This window comes from Lycium barbarum, chromosome 3 (assembly GCF_019175385.1).
Source record: "Lycium barbarum isolate Lr01 chromosome 3, ASM1917538v2, whole genome shotgun sequence".
Lineage (NCBI taxonomy): Eukaryota > Viridiplantae > Streptophyta > Magnoliopsida > Solanales > Solanaceae > Lycium > Lycium barbarum.
This window is the reverse complement of record NC_083339.1, coordinates 146262595-146284519: the sequence shown is the minus strand read 5'-3', so window position 1 is coordinate 146284519 and position 21925 is coordinate 146262595.

Here is a 21925-nt window from a genome sequence, read left to right as displayed (position 1 = left end):
TCTATCACTGCTTGTTGTTATTAGTTTATGAAGTTATGCCTACTTTCCATATACCTCTGAGATTGGACAAAGGCACAAGTTGTATCGGCTATTTTCGCTAATCATTTTTTAGAATTTAAGCTGCATTCACGTGTGATCATCATATCCAATAAAAGTAAAAAGTAAGTTAAATATTAAAAGTTTTCTATATTTTTGTTGGTCAAAATACTTCTAAAAAAGTATTCAAAGTCAATGTATTAACAAAATTAATACAAGGATTTATTATAAGAGTTTGTTTGGATGAGCTTAAAATAAGCAGCTTATAAGCTGGAACAGCTTATAAGCAAAAAAAAAAAATTAGTTGGGGTAGGCTAACTTATTTTTTTTGACTTATAAGTTGTTTTCGGCTTATAAGCTATTTTAGATAAGCTAAGCCAAACGGATCCAATTATATTTTTAGGCTTATTTTATGCACAAAATGACTTTAAGCTGGCCAGTCAAACACTCAAAAAAAACTAAAAACAGCTTATAAGCAACTTAAAAGTCAATCCAAACGGGCTCTAAATTAACAAGTTTTACGTTGTCTATTATCCCATTAATCCACTTAACTCTATACCTTGTATACCTTTTCAGGTTGCCAATTCTATGTTTTTTTATAAAGAAACTTGTAATTAGTTTTAGGTGATTTGACAGAATAAAAGTGGAATATATATAATTAAAATTCCTCATTTACAGTACCACTAGAGAAAGACTAGAAGATGAATAGAGATAGAGACAGGAACAGAGGAGGATTTGCATGATCCGTGTTTTGGCAGTAAAATAAAAACATGCAGATCCCATGATTTTGTCTCCTTCCTAATTCGATTCTGTTTTTACCATGCACTGGCAAAAAGAAAAAGAAAAAAATTAATGTATAGACGCTAGCCTTTTGAATTTTGAAGCTTTCCAAAGGCCACTTAGTGTAATAACTTCCATGATCATTGTTAATTAAAGCCAGTTCTTTTTGGTTTGACTAATTACCCTATTTTGTGTAATGGAACAGCGAATTGTTCCTCATACTATTGTTAGTCCAATTAGTAGGTTTTCTTGTTTCCTTAAAGTCAATCATTTTAATTAATGGAATGCATAAAGCATCTGTTTACTTTCGTCAATTAATTCTGAATTCCGCTTAAGTTTGACATTAGTACGTAATTAAACAAGGTGAGAATGAAGCTCCACGTCACACCTTTGAATTTAAACTAATTTAGGTACCTCACGTGTGGGTTCAATGGCGAGAAGCCTACCTGCTTTGGTCTAAATATTTGAAAATTATATATATGTCTCCGTGTATGGTATTAATAATATCTTGGTCAAGCAAGGAATTGTAGGTTTGTACCAATTGTTCGTGACATTTTGGTCGTGTTTTTCTCTGTGAGCCTACATTTAAGTCTGGTCATATCACCCCTAAAGTCGATTGGTAAGTATACCAAATCGACATGACCTTAGAATATAGTCTAATAAAAATTAGTCGCAAAAATAGTAATAATTTTAGGATCTTAATAAGGAATTAAGAACAAAGTTGAGATTAGTTAGACGCACGAAACAATTATCAATTTGAAACTTAAAAGAGTAATTGTTATGAACGATCACTGGGAAAGTGAAACTGCACTAAGTTTGAATCACTAATTAAGGTAAAAGATTAGATTTAATGCAAGTTTACAAATGCTTTCCAGGTGTTTACATTAAAACAAGTAATTCAATTTTAGAAATTTAAGATTAAAGTAAGAAGACATATCATTTAACAATGTTTAATTAATAGATATGTGTAAATAAACAAACGATAGGGAAAATACCCAACAATGCCCTCACCGTTTGAATTTTGTTTCAAAGATGACATTTATCTTTAGTTAAGAGGTTCAAATTTGCTCTTCATTAAGAGAAATAGAATAAATTTAGCCTTGATTTGAATTTTGTCTCAAATATGCGTGTACCATTAGTCAACTAGCTCAAATTACACTTCAATTATGAAAAAATGGAATAAATTTAACCTTTATTTGAATTTGATCTCTAATAGACCATCTCTTTGGTGGACTCAAATTTACCCCTCAATATGCCCTTGCCCCATGCCAATAAATTTTTATCATGCATGTGAAGGGTAGAACAGTCAAAGTGAATCAAAAGATGTTTAATTACAGGGAAGTTATTAGTTGAAATATCGCAAACATGTGATGAGAGTGGATTAGTTGGGATTTGGAAGAAAACGGAGTATTGGAGCATCAAAGGGGTATCTGTCTGGTGACTGCTCTATTTTGTGTCTCTGTTTGGATACTGAACAACACCACCTCTACCTTTCTTGATCCACATTTCCACATGTTAGCTTTTACTACGTGTTTGCACTTTTTATATATATATGTATATATATTTTTAAAAAAATCTCTAATTATAGTAGTAGCAGTCTGTGGTATAACAAGTTTTGCTTCCGAGCATCAAACAAGCTGAAGAGCATTAATTGTTGTATCCCCCAAGTCGGCGGTATATAAATTATGTCCCTGTCCTCCATTTTCTCCTACTCCACTAGCCAGTACTCCGTATTAATGAACCAGTACTCGTACGTTTAATATATCACTCTACTAGGCAGTGCGTGATGCACTGGTTAGTGGTGGAAATAGATTTTCTATTTAAAAAAAATATTTAACAAAAGGTTACATGTACAATATAATTATTCAACGAAGGAATGAATAAACACCCTTCTGTCTACTAGCTCTGCCCCTGGTGCTATCATCCGCAACTAATTTCATTTTTCTTGTATGTAGTACTATTCAAGATCACTAGTTAAGTAATTCAAATTTGTGTTCCGTATAGCTAATTAAAAGGAAATGCTTTTTATAGTGAGTTTTTTTCTTTGGAATCAAAGATTATAAATTGTAATTAAGAACGAAGGAATCTTCACCCAATTCTCATTCCGGTTATTCGAGTATTCAAAATCTTCACCCAATTCTCATATCCTACCATTGCTTCAAATATGTCTCCTGGACAGAACGATGTAATACGACTAATATTTTGAAATTGGTTAAAATATGACATAATAACTCGATTTTTTGTGGTTGCTAGTTATTCGTCAATTACATTATATAACGCTCGCTGGTACTTTATTTCTGTATAACGTTGATTTTACATGTGTTATGCATGGAGGATTTATGATGTTTCGGAATGACAACTCTGATTGACAACAGAATGCACGCGTTTGACAACTTGGAGAAGTTTCAATATCAACATTTAGCAACCAGGAACCTCATATTAATATCAAAATTTAAACAAACTTGAGCGAAGGGTGTACCTTGGGCTTTGTGCAATGTCGCCAACTAGCACAGCAACAATCATATCGATATCTAGATTGAAATGATCAGGCGGACATTCACCCATATCACAAGTGCTTTGGGTAGAACTTTGAAATAGTCCACATCCTATCACCAGTCTCCTTACCACGAAGGATCCATTGACAACCTTGATTTTTTCGCCTGCAGAACAATCGTCAATATTTTCGAGTGGAACCATCAACTTTGAACTCCTTCATCTTCTGGATGTAAAAAATCTTAACCGTTCTTTAATGACTTTTTCGAGGTGAATATCATGCCTTTTACAATATGAACATCTTTTTTTACAAGATCGTTTGGCTCTTTCCACAATTTTAACGAATATGATCATCATCCCTAGTAAAGACAAAGCCATCAAGGCGACCTTGAAGATGATCAAGATAGGGAATCTCCTTGGAATGCCACTGAATCGGGGTTTCTTCCGACATCGGTTCTTGCTGCTAAAATTGGTTTTGTGGCATTGGCTCTTGCTGGAAAACTGGGTGTTGCGAATTCAATTCTTCCTGGTGTGACGGACTTTGCATCATTGTTTCTAACAGTGGTACTTGACTTTGAGGATTAATATCATCCTCACTTTCACTCGCGGAAAAAAGGATTTCAACCTCTGATTCCTCCACATTAGGTATGTAGTCTGTAATGATCCGCTAGGTCATTATGGAGGCTTTGACCATTTTACCCTTGCTAGTACCTTCTGAGAATAGAAATGAGCTTAATGAAAACTCAAAGATTTAGAAGTCTAAAAACTTAAACTTGATTTGTTTATTATTGCGCATTGTTTGAAACTTATTGTATGTTCATTTGGCGGGGGGTGACTTGGTAAATTAGACTTCCGTTGGGAATTCTGAGGCCACAGGTGAGTCCGTAGTGTGTTTTTATGTATATGTGCACGTTTGGTTTGCGTCTGTAAGGCCTCGGATTGGTGTTGGGATTTTGGGTGAAAAACCAGAGCTTATGATTGGCCGATTTGGACCGCTGCGGTGGTGGTATTACCGCTATAGTAGGGCAAGGATCGTCGCCACGGGAAAATGGGATTTAATAAAGTCAACTATGGCAGGTCAATTCTCGCTATAGCGAGATCGCTGTAGCGGAACATCGACCGCTGCAGCAGTCGACAAGAGGCAGAACTGACTTTTATATTGTGGAATTTTGAGTCATTCCTCACTTTACACCAAAAACTGTTCCCTAAAGAGTAAGAGGCGAATTCCTTAGAGTCTTGGTGGGTCCTCTATTGAAGGTAAGTTCCAACCCTTTTATTTTTCATTCCATTGTCATTCTTAAGTTCCTACATGAATTAAGGGTCCTTTAATGATGGAAGAAAGGGCTAGAACCCTAGAAATTGCAAACCATTGAATAATTGATGGGTTATTGATTTTATTGTTATTTAATCATTTAGGTGTATAGATTATCACTTCCTAGGGTGAGAAATTGGTTATTAATGGTGAAAATTATTCATTGAGAGTTGCGGTTCCAATAAAAATGGAAATGTTAGCCTAAAAACTAGAAAACCCATAAATTGGAACAGTATGATGGTTAGGGTTGATTTTATGACGAATTCACACTTAGTAATAGTTCACCCATTTGAAAAAGGTAGAATTAGTTGGGTTCTCTTCTTCAATTGTTATTTGTTTGAGTAGATGATCCATTACTCACTTAGCGTTATGTTGCTAGACTTTGAACGTTCTGAAGCTTTACAAAAAGGTAAAGCTATTGCAAAGTAATTACATTGTTCCAGCTCGGCTTTGAGGTAGGTTATGGTTACTTGAGTTAGAATTAGATTAGTTGAATGTATATGTAATAGAATTGATGCGAGAAAACATGTATAGGTTAGTCTTCGGACATGAAGTTGGGTTGAAAATTCAGAGGTTGGTACCGATTGATTGATTATGTGGGCTGGTCGCTATTACTTTATGTACTGAACCTGAGGTGGAATTATTGTGATATGAGAAGGAAGGAGCTAATATATTCTCTTCTTGTGATTGAGATGATTTCATATTCATATTGATTGATGAGTTGATTTGTTGAGTCTTGATTGATTTGTGGCATAGTGCCTTTGTGTCCTTGACTTTGATATTATTGACTGATCATATTCCATATTTACTGATAAATTGGAAATAAGTTGAGAAACACATTGTGATCCGAGGGTGAGGATGTGGCCTAGTTATGGCCTTGTGATCCGAGGTCAGTTCCAGAGCGAGTGGTATATGGACACCATGGGTCCCCTGCAAGTCATGACTATTTGGGAAACAATACCATTTAGCATGTGTGTACAAGGTTGAGATACTTTCATTATTGCATTTCATTGCATCGGACTCATATTATTTCTGTTGTTGGCTGATGACTGAACTTATATCAATTCAGTGATTGATTGATGGATGGATTTATCTTATCCCTCTGTTGGCTGATTTCTGTTGATGATGTTATTTGGTTATGTGATGTTGTGCCTAACTGCCTATCTTGTTAATTTTATGAACGTATGCATGATACTAATCTTAGTTAGCCTATGATGTCTACCGGTACATAGTATTTATACTGATAATACCTTGTTGCACCCTTTTTGAGTGCAAATTGTGTGCAAGAGACATCTACCAGACCTCATAACTAGCGTGAGGCTAGTTTTTTATCAAATCCGAGAGTGAGCTTCTATCCATGCCATTCCGCCTGTAGATCTTTCTTATTTGATGTCTACTTTCATTCCAGACATTATTTATATTTATAAACAGTTGTTCGTTATTTAGATAGTTATCTTTTAGAGTCCTTGTACGATGAATTTCGAATTTTGGGGTTGTAATATTTAGATTTCCGCACTTTTATTTATTGATGGCATGACTAGATAAATTTATGATTTAATTATGGTTATTGATTTATAATTGTTTAAATGGTTTGATAATTGGGTAAGGAGATGGTTCGCCCACTAGGAGATTTAGTGTGGGTGCCACTCACGGCTATTTGGGTCGTGACATCATCACTATCACTCGATGATGATTCTATATAATTCGGATAATCAACACCATCTAGTAAAAGTCTCTTCCTACAGAAAATAAGTAAAATATATTAACTACCAAATATCAATATATATATATATATATATATATATATAATGATGGACCTACTAATAAGAATTTAACAAAGTCAAAATATGGACTAATTTAAAACTTAAATCGAATTTTCTATTCTTACTTATTCTGAGTCTTTGCTAATGCATGGGTTTGAGGAATGATCTACATTTGGTACAACGAGCTCATTTTGTGCAAAATTTTTCCTACACAAGAAAGTAGAATATTTTAACTACTAAACATCAAATATAATACTATTGATGTTCAAAAAGTAGACCTACCGATAGTAATCAATTGCACCAAAAAACTTTAGGAAAGAGCATCATTTTGAATAGATGGATAGGTTGAAGATGTTCCATCCTTATTCATTCATCCTCATTGAGTGGACTGCTCGATATTATTCATATTAGGTGTATAACCCCTAAAAATTACAATCAACATCACTATTACCATAAAAAAACATATGCTATTACACGTCATAATAATAATAATAATAATAATAATAATAATAATAATAAATATTTACCACTGTCCGTAAATTGTTGGCTTAAAGCTTCCAGAGTCATTTCACTCCTCAAAATGTCTTCATAAGTATTCATGTCAGGATAAGTGTTAACATGAGTAGGCTCCGCATCAGCGACTTCAAGATGAACTTCCCGATGATTTCTATTTGGGGCTTCCCGACGAGCTCTAGCCAGGACTTCAAAACTATTTATGGGGACCTTTTCGACATACATCTCAAGGACGTTCAGAGTGATACATTCCATATAATCATCCGGAGCCTTCAAATAATCAGTCAAAGAGACATCGTCTATGATATTCCACATGTCATAACTAACTAATCCTTGCGGTGAAAAAGATATTGGATATCTCCCTATCACAGTTAAATCAATTTCTCGCCTACTAACTTTAAGTTTACTATACAAGGCTTGGAGTAGTCTTACATATTTTAGGTCGAATGGAAACCTAACATGGTATTTTTCGGGAATATCACAATGCAAACTATTAGACTCATAAATAATTTCTTCGTCCCAAAACAAAGAAACCTAACAGTTGGAACATCCTCCATGTTTTACTAATTTAGAAGTTGGATGAATTTTTGTGTTTTCCTTTCGTCCAAAATCCGCTTTATATAAGGTTTGAATGAGTTTAAAGGTACCATATAACGCATCAAATTATTGCGCCACACAACTTTATGTCAAATCAAGTACGGATGAGCAATAGAATCTACCGAAAAATGTAGAATCTACCGAAAAATCAATGGAATTATTGACTTGTATAACGCAGGAAATTCCTGCGTTAATACCAGTCAGTACATCGCAGTAATTTACTGCGCTAAAGGACTTAACTAAGTCGTTACAGTTAAATCCTTTAAAGCAGTAATTTACTATGTTAAGGATACTTTAATACCATTTTTTTTTCTTGGAATTTTTTTTTTGGGCCATTTAGGTTCCGTAGTCTTAATAATCTACAAGAGTTCTCTTTATTCTATATAAAAACTAGATGGCCTATGCCCGTGTTGCTCACGGGCCCAACACTTTAGATTATTGTGCATCTATGTGTATGTAGTTGTCTTTGAATAGTGATTATATATATATATTATGTTTAAAACACGATTAATATAACATTGTAATTTGTGCTCCGTATCTAAAATTTTATTATATTAATGTTTACTACGAATACAAAATCGACAAATTTATTAATATTTTTTAAAAGAGAAGAAAAATAAAAAAGTAATTAAATTCTATCTTATTTTAAAATATAAATATTTTAAGTACATTTATTTTAGTGAACATAACAAATAAATGACATGGCGGAATAGCAAATACAACAGTTTAATATCTAGATTAGATCTCAGGCTAATATAAAAAAAAACTATATGGTTTGACTACTTAACTTTTTGAAGAAAAACAATTTCATTTGCTCCCACTAATGGATTGATACGCACGTGGCAATGAATCCATTATTATTGACTTAATCAGATACTTTGGAAATTACATGAATATTGTTTGATTTTTTAATATGGAGTGCACTTTTTTTTTTGACATTATTAATTTGCACTATTTTTATGCATATATATATATATATATATATATACATACAATGTTCAAAACACAATTAATATAACATTGTAGTTTGTACTCCGTATTTAAAACTTTAGTATATTAGTGTTTATTACGAATACAAAGTCTGCACTTTTTTTTGACATTATTTTTTTTTTAATATAGGGTTCACTTTTTTTTTTTTGATATCGCTTGATTTTGTTAATATGGGGTCCACTTTTTTTTACAGTGAGTTTGGAGACGGTGGGTTTCACTTTTTATTTTTTTATTTTTTATATTGCTTAATGTTGTTTAGTATGAGGTCCACCCTTTATGGATGCACTTTTTTTTTTTTTTGATATTATTAGTTTGGACTATTTTTATGCATATAATATATATGCATATACTATGTTCAAAACACGATTAATATAACATTGTAGTTTGTGCTCCGTATCTAAAACTTTATTATATTAGTGTTTGCTAGGAATACAAAGCCAGCACTTTTTTTTTAACATTATATTTTTTTTAATATGGGGTTTACTTTTTTTTATATTGCTTGATTTTAATAATATAGGGTCCACTTTTTTTTTTCTCATGAGTTTGGAGATGGTGAATTCCACTTTTTTTCTTCCTTTTTTTTTATTGCTCGATATTATTTAGTATGGGATCCACCCTTTTTTTTAAGGGACAACGGACGACGAAGCATGGGTCTAAACCCATACTTTATATAGTTTCTTTTTTTCTTTGTTTTTATTTTTTATATTGCTTGGTGTTGTTTAGTATGAGGCCCACCCTTTTGGACATTATTAGTTTGCACTATTTTTATGCATATATATATATATACTATGTTCAAAACACGATTGATATAACATTGTAATTTGTGCTCCGTATCTAAAACTTTATTATATTACTGTTTGCTACGAATACAAAGTCTGCACTTTTTAATATTGGGGGCACTTTTATATATTAGAATTATGGGGCCCACAATTTTTTTTTTGCACTTTTTTTTTACATTGTTTGCTTTTTTAATATGGGATTCACTTATGGGGTCCACAATTTTTTTTTGGACTTTTTTTTTGACATTGTTTGTTTTTTTAATATGGAATTCACTTTATATATATATTGCTTGATTTTGTCAATATGGGATACTATGTTCAAAATACGATTAATATAACATTATAGTTTGTGCTCCGTATCTAAAACTTTATTATATTAGTGTTTGCTACGAATACAAAGTTTGCACTCTTTTTTTTTACATTGTTTGTTTTTTTAATATGGGATTCACTTTTTTTTATATTGCTTGATTTTGTTAATATAGAGTCCACCTTTTTTTTTCCCGTGAGTTTGGAGATGGTGGGTTCCACTTTATTTACTTTTTTTTTAAATATTGGTTGGTGTTTAATATGGGGACCACACTTTTTTTTAAATGCTTAATTGGTTGGTGTTTTTTTGTATTTTTTAATATTGATTGGTGTTTAATATGGGGACCACACTTTTTTTTTAAAGTATTTTAATTATGTTGTTGTACAATAATTTCATTTGCTCCCACTAATGGATTGATACGCATGTGACAATAAATTCATCATAATTGATTTAATTGTTTGATTTTCTAAGCACTTTTGTATTTTAAGTATGTTGTTGTACAATAATTCCATTTGCTCCCTCCAATGGGTTGATACGTATGTGGCAATGAATCCATTAGGCTATATAGGCCCACAATTTTTTTTTTCAAAAATTGGAAAACGGATATATATATAAGTATATTAAGTATGTTGCTATACAATAATTTCATTTGCTCCCACTAATGAGTTGATACGCATGTGGCAATAAATTCATCATTATTGATTTAATTGTTTGATTTTCTAAGCATTTTTGTATTTTAAGTATGTTGATGTACAATAATTTCATTTGCTCTCTCAAATGGGTTGATACGCATGTGGCTATGAATCCATCATTATTGATTTAATTGTTTGATTTTCTAAACACTTTTTTTAATATTGTTTTTTTTTAATATGGGATTCACTTTTTTTTTTAATATTGCTTGATTTTGTTAATATGAGATCCACTTTTTTTTTTCGCGTGAGTTTGGATGTGATGGGTTCCAGTTTTTTTTTTTTTTTTTTTTTTTTTTTATTACTGATTGATGTTTAATATGGGGCTCACATTTTTTTTAAAATATTAATAGTTGTTTAAAATATGTGGGCCTACAATTTAAAAAAAAATATTAGTAGTTATTTTTAAATATTAATAATTGTTTAAAATATATGGGCTCATAATTTTTTTTTTAATTATTAATAATTATTTAAAATATGTGAGCGCATAACTTTTTTTTTGAGCCGATAAACGAACGACGAAAAAGTGCCCATAAACCGGCTGTTCTAAAGGGTAGAAGTAGCAGTAAGTAAAGTAAAGTAAAGTAATGTTAGAAATGTGAGATGAGAATTGTGAATGATGCAATGTGATGGGTGAACTAGTAAGGAGAGGGGAGGCAACGCGTGATTCGTGGGTCAAATCAGAGAAAGCATCACAGTGTCCTGATAAAGGTGGGCGAGTCCCATTTTAGTCCTACATGTAATCATGGTTATAGTTTCTTCTCCCAAATGGAATTTTTATTGGAAGTTAGACATGGCGCACTACTACAATTATGTTAACTACCGCAAAAAAAAGTATGTTTGAAATCATCTTAGTATTGATAGTATAAAGATTTTATTAATATTAATGAATTTTAATTTGTTATAATAATTTAATTATAATTTATTTATTTTTACTTGAGCTGAGGGTCTATTGGAAACCGTTTTCTAGTTATACAAGATAAAGATAAGGTCTGCGTACACTCTACTCTCTCCGAACTCTATTTGAAATTACACTAGGCACGTTGTTGTTGTAATTTTTTTTTTTTTTAACTAGTAAAATGTAAAGAAAGATCTCCTATTCAACCAAATAAACTAGTCAATTTATGGTCACTAAAAAGTGAACTTCTTCATTCGATAGTCGATGATCTCATATCATTAGTAGGAATATTGAATTTATATGAATGATTTTTTCATAAAGGACACAAAAATGAAGATCTTCTTCCTTAATCTCTTAAGAGGATTCTCGGTTCGTGAGTCGTGACTCCTGAATGTCCAAGACATTCTTAGATTAATCTTATAATTCTACGGACTAATTATTATTAATATTTATTTTTAAAAATCATTTTTGGTAATTTAAAAAGTAATTTTATTATGTAAAAATATTTTGTATTATCAGTACATAATTTTACTAGTAAATTTGTAAAAAATTCATAGAATATTCTTATTTGGCCAAATATTACCCCATCCACTTGTAACCATGATTAGCTTCTGCTAGGGCTATTTCTCACCACCCGAAAGTCCATGTCCGATTCAATGTATCCTGCCAATTGCCCAATGAAACAACTTATTCATATTCCGAACTTTCCCAAAACAATTAAACCAAATAATTCTTTCGTGCTTGATATTTTGTTTTCTACTTTAAGTGAGTCATATTCGGTATGATTACACTTTAGGCAAAATATAGAAACCCTGCCTTCTTTTATCCATAAATTCAGCTGTCACATGAAAGAGGATTGTTCTTTATCTAAAATCAAATTATAAATATGTCACCTTTTATTTCTTGTTGATAAGTTTGAATGGAAGTCCTTTTTAATTAGAACGGAAAACGCTTGAAGCTTCTTTATGAGGAATAACAATTTATTAATTAGAATGGAAATATACGACAATATAATTGTTACACGTCAACATACCAAAACAACTCTTATCCCCTTAATTACTTTAAAGTGGGTGGCCAATCATATCATGCTTGCATGCTTAAAAGACTAAATATAATGCTTTCCGTACAAAGATTAAACTTAACATATATGAAGATCATCAACAATATTTATATGAAGATCATCAACAATATTTATTAGTAGTGATAAACATAATTAAGTCCTAAGATGACGCCATCAACCTAAGATCTTGGTTTTATTAAATTTTAATTAGTATGCTTGAGTTAATTAAAAAGAAATACTTTCTTAGTACAAAAATAATATTGATGTATAACTGAAATTCTCATATCATAAAGTTGGTCGGGGTGCCGACTGCTGTTTCTTTTGTAGAAGCAAAACAAATATATTTGGCCACGTTTTCCAAATAATGGCACTTTGCATACATTTGGAAAATTGAAAGTAGACCCCATAGCTTTTGTAGCACTTCATAGTAATATAATTGCTGTGGGGAACACATTTGGCCCCTAATCTTCATCTCAATTCTTGATGAAAGTTTTGTGGTAGACCCCATGATCTATTCTTGATGTTTACATATTTGGATCTATCCGTTCCACACTTGCAATTTTATTCACTATTTTGGTTTCTTTTCTTTTCTTTTTTTGTGGGGTTTTTTTTTTTTTGGGGGGGGGGGGGAGTAAGAAAATAAACTAAGTCCGCTAAAAAAAAAATTCTTAAACTTTATTCAGAATATTAAAGTCTTTTCATTTCATGATTATGTTCTTCATTTGCGAGAAAATTGACAATGTATAATCATGGTCTTATTAGCCTACAACAAATATCCACAATCCCCAATAATAGGTCTAACTTGGTTCACCGAAAAAAAAAGGTCTAACTTGTTGATGTTGTACATCCTCTTTATTGACAGAGTTTGAAAATTAATAAGCAATTTATTTTCACTTTTATTGCTTCATAATTCATTTGGTTTATGATATTCAAACCTTGTTTGATGCTCAATAATTCTGGAATATGCTTATCTTACATGGATATCCCTCGAGACGTGGATATAATGCTCATGTTTTTCATTCATCATTTGTTTCATACCATGTTACTTATGGTGCAATCATAAAGGTATACTTACCTTTAAAGAGAATTCAAATTTAAATTCTGATAATAGTGTCCTCTTTAATAGAGAAGACTAATATGCTGGTAACAAATTATTAATAACATGAATATCAATTAATTGAATGAATTTTGAACACTGCCGACTGATTAAAAAATGTCACTCGTTCACTCACCTAAAGGCTAGCCTTAAAACGTTGGATAATCACTGATTACTTTAGTCTTCACTTCACTTATTGCCCTCAACACTTCCTCACTATCCCTAAAAGATAAAAGAAAAGAGATGTAAATATATTCGATATGTCCCTTCCCCCTTTTTTCCTTTTCTTTCTTCTTTTTCCTCTTTCTTTCACGTTTTTATGTCATATGCTGCTCTCCATTTTTGTCTAACTATTTCGTGTTACGCTCCCAGATCACCCGTCAAATCTACAGTGCATTCCCACCACATGTGGCAAAGTGTTATGCTTCAAAATCTTTAAGAAGACTTTTGGAAAAAAATTTAAAACTTTTTTTTCAAGTGAGCACACAAAGAAAGTTTTGAGTAATTTTGTGAAAAAAGACTTTTGGAATTTTTATTTTTTTTAAAAAAGATTAGTTTTGAGTAATTTTGTGAAAAAAATGTAAAAAGATTCTTTTGGCACTTGCTTGAAAAATAATTTTTGGTGTGTGATTAATAACATTTAGAGGAAACTAAAAAAAGTGAGTATTTGAAGTTGAAACTAAATAAATTAATGTTATTACTAGTTTAGATGGGGCATGCTAATTCACCATTTTGTTTGTTCATATCCTTACCTTGTAAATGCATCAATATTATCATTAGGGTCATTATCAACTGTCGCTGTAACTTTGTGTTGACCCACCCTAACTTTTTATCAACAGTGGTCGGAACTCGAAAGTGTAGTCCTCTTCAGTTGACACTTTGACACATTCAAAAACTAGCCCACTGTGATCCTCACCTTTTTCTTCATTCTATTTTGTTATGCCCTTTTAAAATTAACTTTATCTCTGATCAAAGCTTATCTGGACGGAAAGGGCGGAGGAGGGCCATATCATATTTCGAGTGTCAAATTCAACACATGAAAATATAATGGGTTTGAATTTAGACGAATGAATAAAGAGCCTGTTTTAAGCAGCTTATAAGCTGTTAAAAAAAATAAGTTAGAGTAGTTTAATTTTTTTTTTTACTTGTAAGCTGAAAATAGCTTATAAGCTACTTTAAATAAGTTAAGTTAAACGGGCTCAATTATCTTTTTGAACTTATTTTAAGCACAAAATGACTTTAAGCTGACTAGTCAAACACTCAAACAAGCTGAAAATAGCTTATAAGCATCTTATAAGGCAATTCAAACGGGCTCTAAGTATATATATTAGTGTCAGACTTTTCATTTACTCAATTCATTTTAATCTACTCGAATTTGACTTAACTCGTCCGTTCAATGTTCCTTAATCATATCTTTGCGAGAGGGGAGACCTTATTTTTATGTATCTATTATTTTTTATTTTTTGTTATTATTATTAGGAAAAAGAAGCCTAATGACGCCGATTTTGATGATTAGACGCATGCATGGGATTATGGGGGTTGGTGCAAAGCCTTTGATCTGTCATATTAGTGAGAGTTGATCGATTAACTAATAAAAAACAAAAGATCCACTGTATCTGCCAACGTTGGCATTCAAGAAAAATTATACTCCCGCCGCGTCAAAAAAGATTATTTTACTTTGCTTATTAATTTATTGTAAAAAAAAATTAACACATTTCTATATTTAGAAATAATTTAATTTTATTAGATAATGTATAACCATACAAATTTCTAAGGCGAGTTTTGAACCCACATTTTAAAAAATTTCCTTTATTTCTTAAATTCCGTGTTAGATCAATTTAAGACAATCGTTTGGGAGGGAGGGAGTATTAAGGATAATTTTAAGTCGAAGGATGAATCAAATAATTAAAATGCACTTGACTTCTCAAACTGATTATATTAATGGTGTTCTTTGGTTATGATTAACAGAGATTACGACGCATCTCTTCCTTTTATTCTGACTAGACGACCAATGCCCGTGTTGCGCACGGGCCAATATTTTAAATTATAGTGTATTTATGTGTATATAGTTGTTTTTTAATAGTGATAATATATATATATTGTTAATAGGGGGTGCACTTTTTTTTTGACATTATTAATTTGCACTATTTTTATGTATATATATATACTATATTCAAAACATGATTAATATAATATTGTAGTTTGTATTCCTTATCTAAAACTTTATTATATTAATATTTACTACGAATACAAAGTCTGCACTTTTTTTTGACATTATTTTTTTTTAATATGGGGTTCACTTTTTTTTTTATATTACTTGATTTTGTTAATATGGGGTCCACTTTTTTTTTACCGTGAGTTTGGAGATGGTGGGTTCCACTTTTTTTTTTATATTGCTTGATGTCGTTTAGTATGGAGTCCACCCTTTATGGGGTGCACTTTTTTTTTTTTGACATTATTAGTTTGTGCTATTTTTATGCATATAATATGTATACATATACTATGTTCAAAACACGATTAATATAACATTGTAGTTTATGTTCCGTATCTAAAACTATTATATTAGTGTTTGCTACGAATATAAAGTCTGCACTTTTTTTCTTTAACATTATATTTTTTTTTAATATGGGGTTCACTTTTTTTTTATATTGCTTAATTTTGATAATATGGGGTCCACTTTTTTTCCCCATGAGTTTGGAGGTGGTGAGTTCCATTTTTTTCTTCCTTTTTTTTTTGCTCGGTGTTATTTAGTATGGGGCCCACCCCCTCCTTTTTTTTTAAGAGACAACGGACGACGAAGCATGAGTTTATATAGTTTCTTCTTTTTTTATATATTTTTTATATTGCTTAGTGTTGTTTAGTATGGGGCCCACTCTTTTGGTCATTATTAGTTTGCACTATTTTTATGCATATATATATATATATATACACTATGTTCAAAATACGATTAATATAACATTATAGTTTGTGCTCCATATCTAAAACTTTATTATATTAGTGTTGCTATGAATACAAATGTGCACTTTTTTTTTACATTGTTTATTTTTTTAATATGGGATTCACTTTTTTTTTTAATATTGCTTGATTTTGTTAATACGGAGTTCACTTTTTTTTTCCGTGAGTTTGGAGATGGTGGGTTCCACTTTATTTACTTCTTTTTTTTAAATATTGGTTGGTGGTTTTTTTTAATTTTTAATATTGGTTGGTGTTTAATACGGGGATCACACTTTTTTTTAAATGCTTAATTGGTTGGTGTTTTTTTGAATTTTTTAATATTGGTTAGTGTTTAATATGGGGACCACACTTTTTTTTTAAATGCTTAGCGGACGACAAAGCATGAGAATATTTTACTTGTCATGTTGTTTTTTACACAATTTTTTAAGGAATCATCAATTAGAATTATAATTTCACTAATTTACCTTATTAATGATTTGATCTCCATTTAATATTATTTTTTATTTTATGATATTAATTTCTTTTCACATTTATTAAAGTAAGGAAAAAATGAAAAATTAATTAAATTTTATCTTATTTTAATATATAAGTATTTTAAGTATATTGCTATAATAATTGCATTTGCTCCCACTAATGGGTTGATACGCATGTGGCAATAAATCCATCATTATTAATTTAATTGTTTGATTTTCTAAGCACTTTTGTATTTTAAGTATGTTGCTGTACAATAATTTCATTTGCTCCCTCTAATGGGTTGATACACATGTGGCAATGAATTCATCATTATTGATTTAATTGTTTGATTTTCTAAGCACTTTTTTTTTCCTGTGAGTTTGAATGTGGTGGGTTTCATTTTTTTTTTTTTTTCACTGGTTGGTGTTTAATATGGGGCCTACAATTTTTTTAAAATATTAGTAGTTGTTTAAAATATGTGGGCCCATTTTTTAAATATTAGTAATTGTTTAAAATATGTGGGCTCATATTTTTTTTAAAATATTAATAGTTATTTTAAATATGTGTGCCCATAATTTTTTTAAACGGACGACGAAAAAAGAGTGACAGATGACGTTTCTATATAGTAGGAATGATGATTTATGCTTTACTGGCAGCTATTTAACAAATTTAAGTCAAGATTACACTTTATTATAAACTTCACGCCGTATCTCGCTTTTTGATCACCCTGATCAGGACCTAAACCTCTTGCTGGCTTGCACATGTCCATCTACTTAATATGTACAAAGTTATCAGATATTTGAGTATTCATTAAAATAATCAAAGTGTGTGTAAGTTGGACATTATTATACTTGCTAAACAAGTTACATATTTTTTTTTGTTTATAATTATGATATCCCGGCTAATTTGCCACATCTTGATTAATTTTATGAGGTACTTGTTATCTCAAATAATTTTATCCACCAATGGTTGGACAAGTGAGAGTATCGTATTATTGGAAGTTAAATTAATAATGCGTGTGCATGTATATATTGTTTCCACACAAAACTTAAAGAAATGTATCTAGAAGAGATGAAATTACATATATTCATGACTTTGTAACTCGTCACCAGCTAATATGCTACGTCCATCTATACTTAACCCCCATTTAGCCATAAAAATTATCCAGTTTATTCTGGAATTTTTTTCCACTTTTTTTCGAAATTAGCGTTTGACCATGAAAATTCCGAATACAACTTGAAATTGTATTTCAGAATACCAAAACTCAAAAAAAATTATTTAAAAAAAAAAATCACTTTTTTCACTTTTTTACAACTACATTTCACCAAAAACTATAATTTCAAAAACTATGGCCAACTCCAAAATTTCAAGAAAAAGTGAATTATTTATTTTTTGGTATCTATGGATAAATGGGGCCTTAGTTGTAACAGTTACAAATTTATTTTCCCTTCGAGATCATCAATAACCGCTTTTAAAAGAATTATATTCTCTCGAATACTAGCAAGACGAGTAGCCATTATGAAATTATTCGCTTTCAAAAGAAGAAGAATTGTCGTTTAGTTCATTTAAGTTAGAGAATAATTGTGGTAGGTTGTTAATTAAAGTATGAATAACACGAGGGGCAGGACCACAATTGATTCTTCCGTCCTTAATTGAGTTTCTCTAAATTTAACTTAAACTTACCAACTACCCACCACAAGAAGATATATCCTTTAATCAACAAAGCAAGCTTCATCATCATTCAATAATATCAGAACGGAATATGTTGACTGATAGGTATAGAACAGAACAGCAGTTGTAGCTTCCATTGGAAGTTCCAATTACTCTTTATGGCAAAGACAACAAAAATGAAAAAATAAAATATCTCTAAGAATGAGATGGATGGAGTAAATGGATAAGGCTCGATAGATTAAGATCTGAAGTTTATGAATTCTGAATTTAGAGATAAGAGTAAAAAACATATCCAAACTATCACTTTTTTTTGTGTTTCATACCTGAACTATCCGAAGTGAGCAAAACACACGTAAACTATCACTCTATAGTTAACAAAACACACCTAGACGCTGACTGGACTAAATGTTTGAACTCAATCTCCAAAACGCGAGTAAGCTTATTTTTCCCAAAATAATTCGTCCATTTGGCATATGTAATGGATATATGAGCTGACTAGCTCATTATTTTTTCTATTTTTTTTTAAATTCAATTAATTATCTAAAACCCTAAGCTCTCCCCCTTCTTCTTCATCATTTCTCAATCATTTTCTTCATTTTTTTTCTCTGGTGCAGATGTTCTCATTTATTTCTGCTTTATTTATCAGCCTTCTTCTTCATTTTCTTCTTCTGTAAGGGCAAATCAAAAGAACCCTAACTCTATTTTTTTTTTTAGAAAATTGGAAACTAATATGGAATTCATGACGAAATTAGAGCTTAATAGGGGAAAGCAAGACACCAACCATGGCAGAGACGAGACCACTGTCGGAGAAGAAGAAAATCTCCTGTGAGAATTTTACAAACGGCAATGACCCTTGTTTTCTAATTTTACCCAAATGTATTACCTCTTAACTTTTAACCTTTTTTTATCCATGTGGAATTAACTTCTGCCACAGTGGAATTATTTATCCATGTGGAGTGCCACATGGCACGATTTTTAAACCAAAAAAAGAGAGTGCAGTACAAGCACCAGCATATATAAGTCCAGGTATGTTTTTCTAACTATATAGTGATAGTTTAGATGTGTTTTGCTCACTTCGGATAGTTCAGTTATGAAACACAAAAAAAAAAGTAATAGTTTAGATGTGTTTTTGATCCTTATCTCCTGAATTTATTATCTAACTTATTGCTCGTTTTAATTATTAAATTCACAATTAAACATTTTATATATTTAATAAATTATTTAATATAATACAAATACATGATCTAAATAAAAGTTTAGTTACTAAATTTTATTGGAATATAGTACTATATGATAGTGTCGTTCCGCTCTTGGATAAGGCCCATATACGTGTTGATTACATAGCTTGATTTATTAGACATGAACAGGCAAATTAGGTTTGTATCAACTTCATAGGCTCCTCACACCCACCCACCCACGCACCACCAAATGAATCCATACACACTTCGAGTGAAAATTTCTTTAAGTCTTTCTTTTGGGTAGGTAGTTGAGTTTGATTTTAAATTCTTTCGATTTCGATCTTTAAATTCTTAACATTAAATTCATTACAAAAATAATAACATACTCAGTGTAATTTCATAAGTGGGGTCTGGAAGTAAGATGTATGCAGACCTTAACACTAAATTCAATATTTAAAAAAAAAAGTATAATAGATTTATAATTAATACTCATATTTGTTAAAACTTTAGTGGTAATTCACGATGCATATGTTTGTCGTGAAATTGTTGGGTCCAATTGGTCAAAGGGTACATGTGTCTCTGAGTAATACTCATATCTACGCCAAATCATGTAAACATATTACAGTGAAGTAATTTGATAATGTAAGAATGCATGTAAATTAATCATGATTCAATACCAAAAGTGTAGGTGGAAACGCATATCGTATGTTTTACTAACTTAGTATAAATACGGAGTGCAGATAAATTTTGCCTCCGTCTCTCTTAAGGCGTGCAAAAATCCAGTAGAGATTCCCAACTCCCCACCCCCAACTACCCATAGTCTCACAAGTTGCACCAAATACCTTCAAGTTAGCTTCCCACATTCCCACCCGATGATGCTTTGTTTTTTATATATACAAAAAACTGCACCTCTAACGTCATAAAACTATAAAAGTCAATTGCTGCTTCTTCTAGCAAAAGTCTAAAATTTCAATGTTTCTTCTTTTGTGGCACATGGTTTCAAACTTTAATTCTCTAATTAGACTCAAAGCTTAAAATGTTGGATTTATAATTAGACTTTGGAGAAAAGGTAAAGGAAGACAGAACAATATGTAAAGTTTCAAAATGTTTACTTGTCTTGATAGGTTTAATTGTGTATCCTCGTTTTGAAGCTTTAAAGTCTTTCACAACAATACATATGATAATCAGTTCTAGCCACTTACAACGATATAATATTTTTATATATCAGTTTTAACTTGCACGACTCTTTTAATAAGGTCCCACTATGTTCCCTTAGAAATTGTATTCAAAGTTACTTCATTTTGGCACTTGAAAATTTTACAAAATGAGTACATTATTCAACACATGCGGCGGCCGGCAACTGTTGTTGAGGGTCGATCTTGACATCATGCCCAGGTCATTTTAACCTTTTTTAAGGTCATTGTAACTTCTAAAAACAGACTCTCGCTCCTATTTGCCAGAACAAGCCCAGATTGTGGCCCAATTCAAAAGTTAAACGTGGGCCTAAATAGTTTTGAGTCTAAGTTCATGGAATACTCAGTTTTGGTCGTTTTAACCAGCCTAACTAATTTGATTTTGATGGTCAAGTTGACCAGCTTTTAAAGCCATCCATGTCCAAGAAAACAATGTGCTATTTGTCTTTCCAAGGGATATTATTATGAATAATTTAAGAGTTTAAGTAATATACACTGTCAATATAAATATTTCTTTACATTATCAGGTAATTTTTACCTGTTGTAGCATTTAACATATCTTATTTTTCAAATCCAATATTTTAAGAAAACTTATCGGTAGATATCTTTCGGATGACTGATGGTAAAAAAAATTATTAATGCTCCAGTGTATAAATTTAAACTCACAATTTAATGGGAAAATTTCATAGTTTTTTATGCCAGAAGTAAAGTTGGGATAAGAAAATGAGAGGAAGTACAATACAGAGAGCCCATTGAGACGGGCATCCATCTGGCTGTTCATCCTTTTTGGGCCTTCTACTATGTATAATCGTTTTGCCGGCCCATCCATTCTGCTATTTTTTATTTTTATTTTAAACTTAAGAAAGCATGTTCTCCTAGTTGCTGCTTCTTGCTGTAGTTGTGCACCAAACTGGAAAAAAAAAATACAATATCAATTCGAGTACAAATGTTATAATGGTATTAGTAGTTATGTTAAGTAAGCCAAAGAAAATACAAGGGTGTTGAAAATGTCAAATATCAATCGATAATAATATGGGATGTCACGTACACACTTGAGATTTAGCTTTTTTACTCGCTTCGGATTGTGTGATATTACGAAACTACTTAAATATTAGGCCAAATAGTCAAGTAAGGAAATAAATAACAATAGTAACTATGCTTC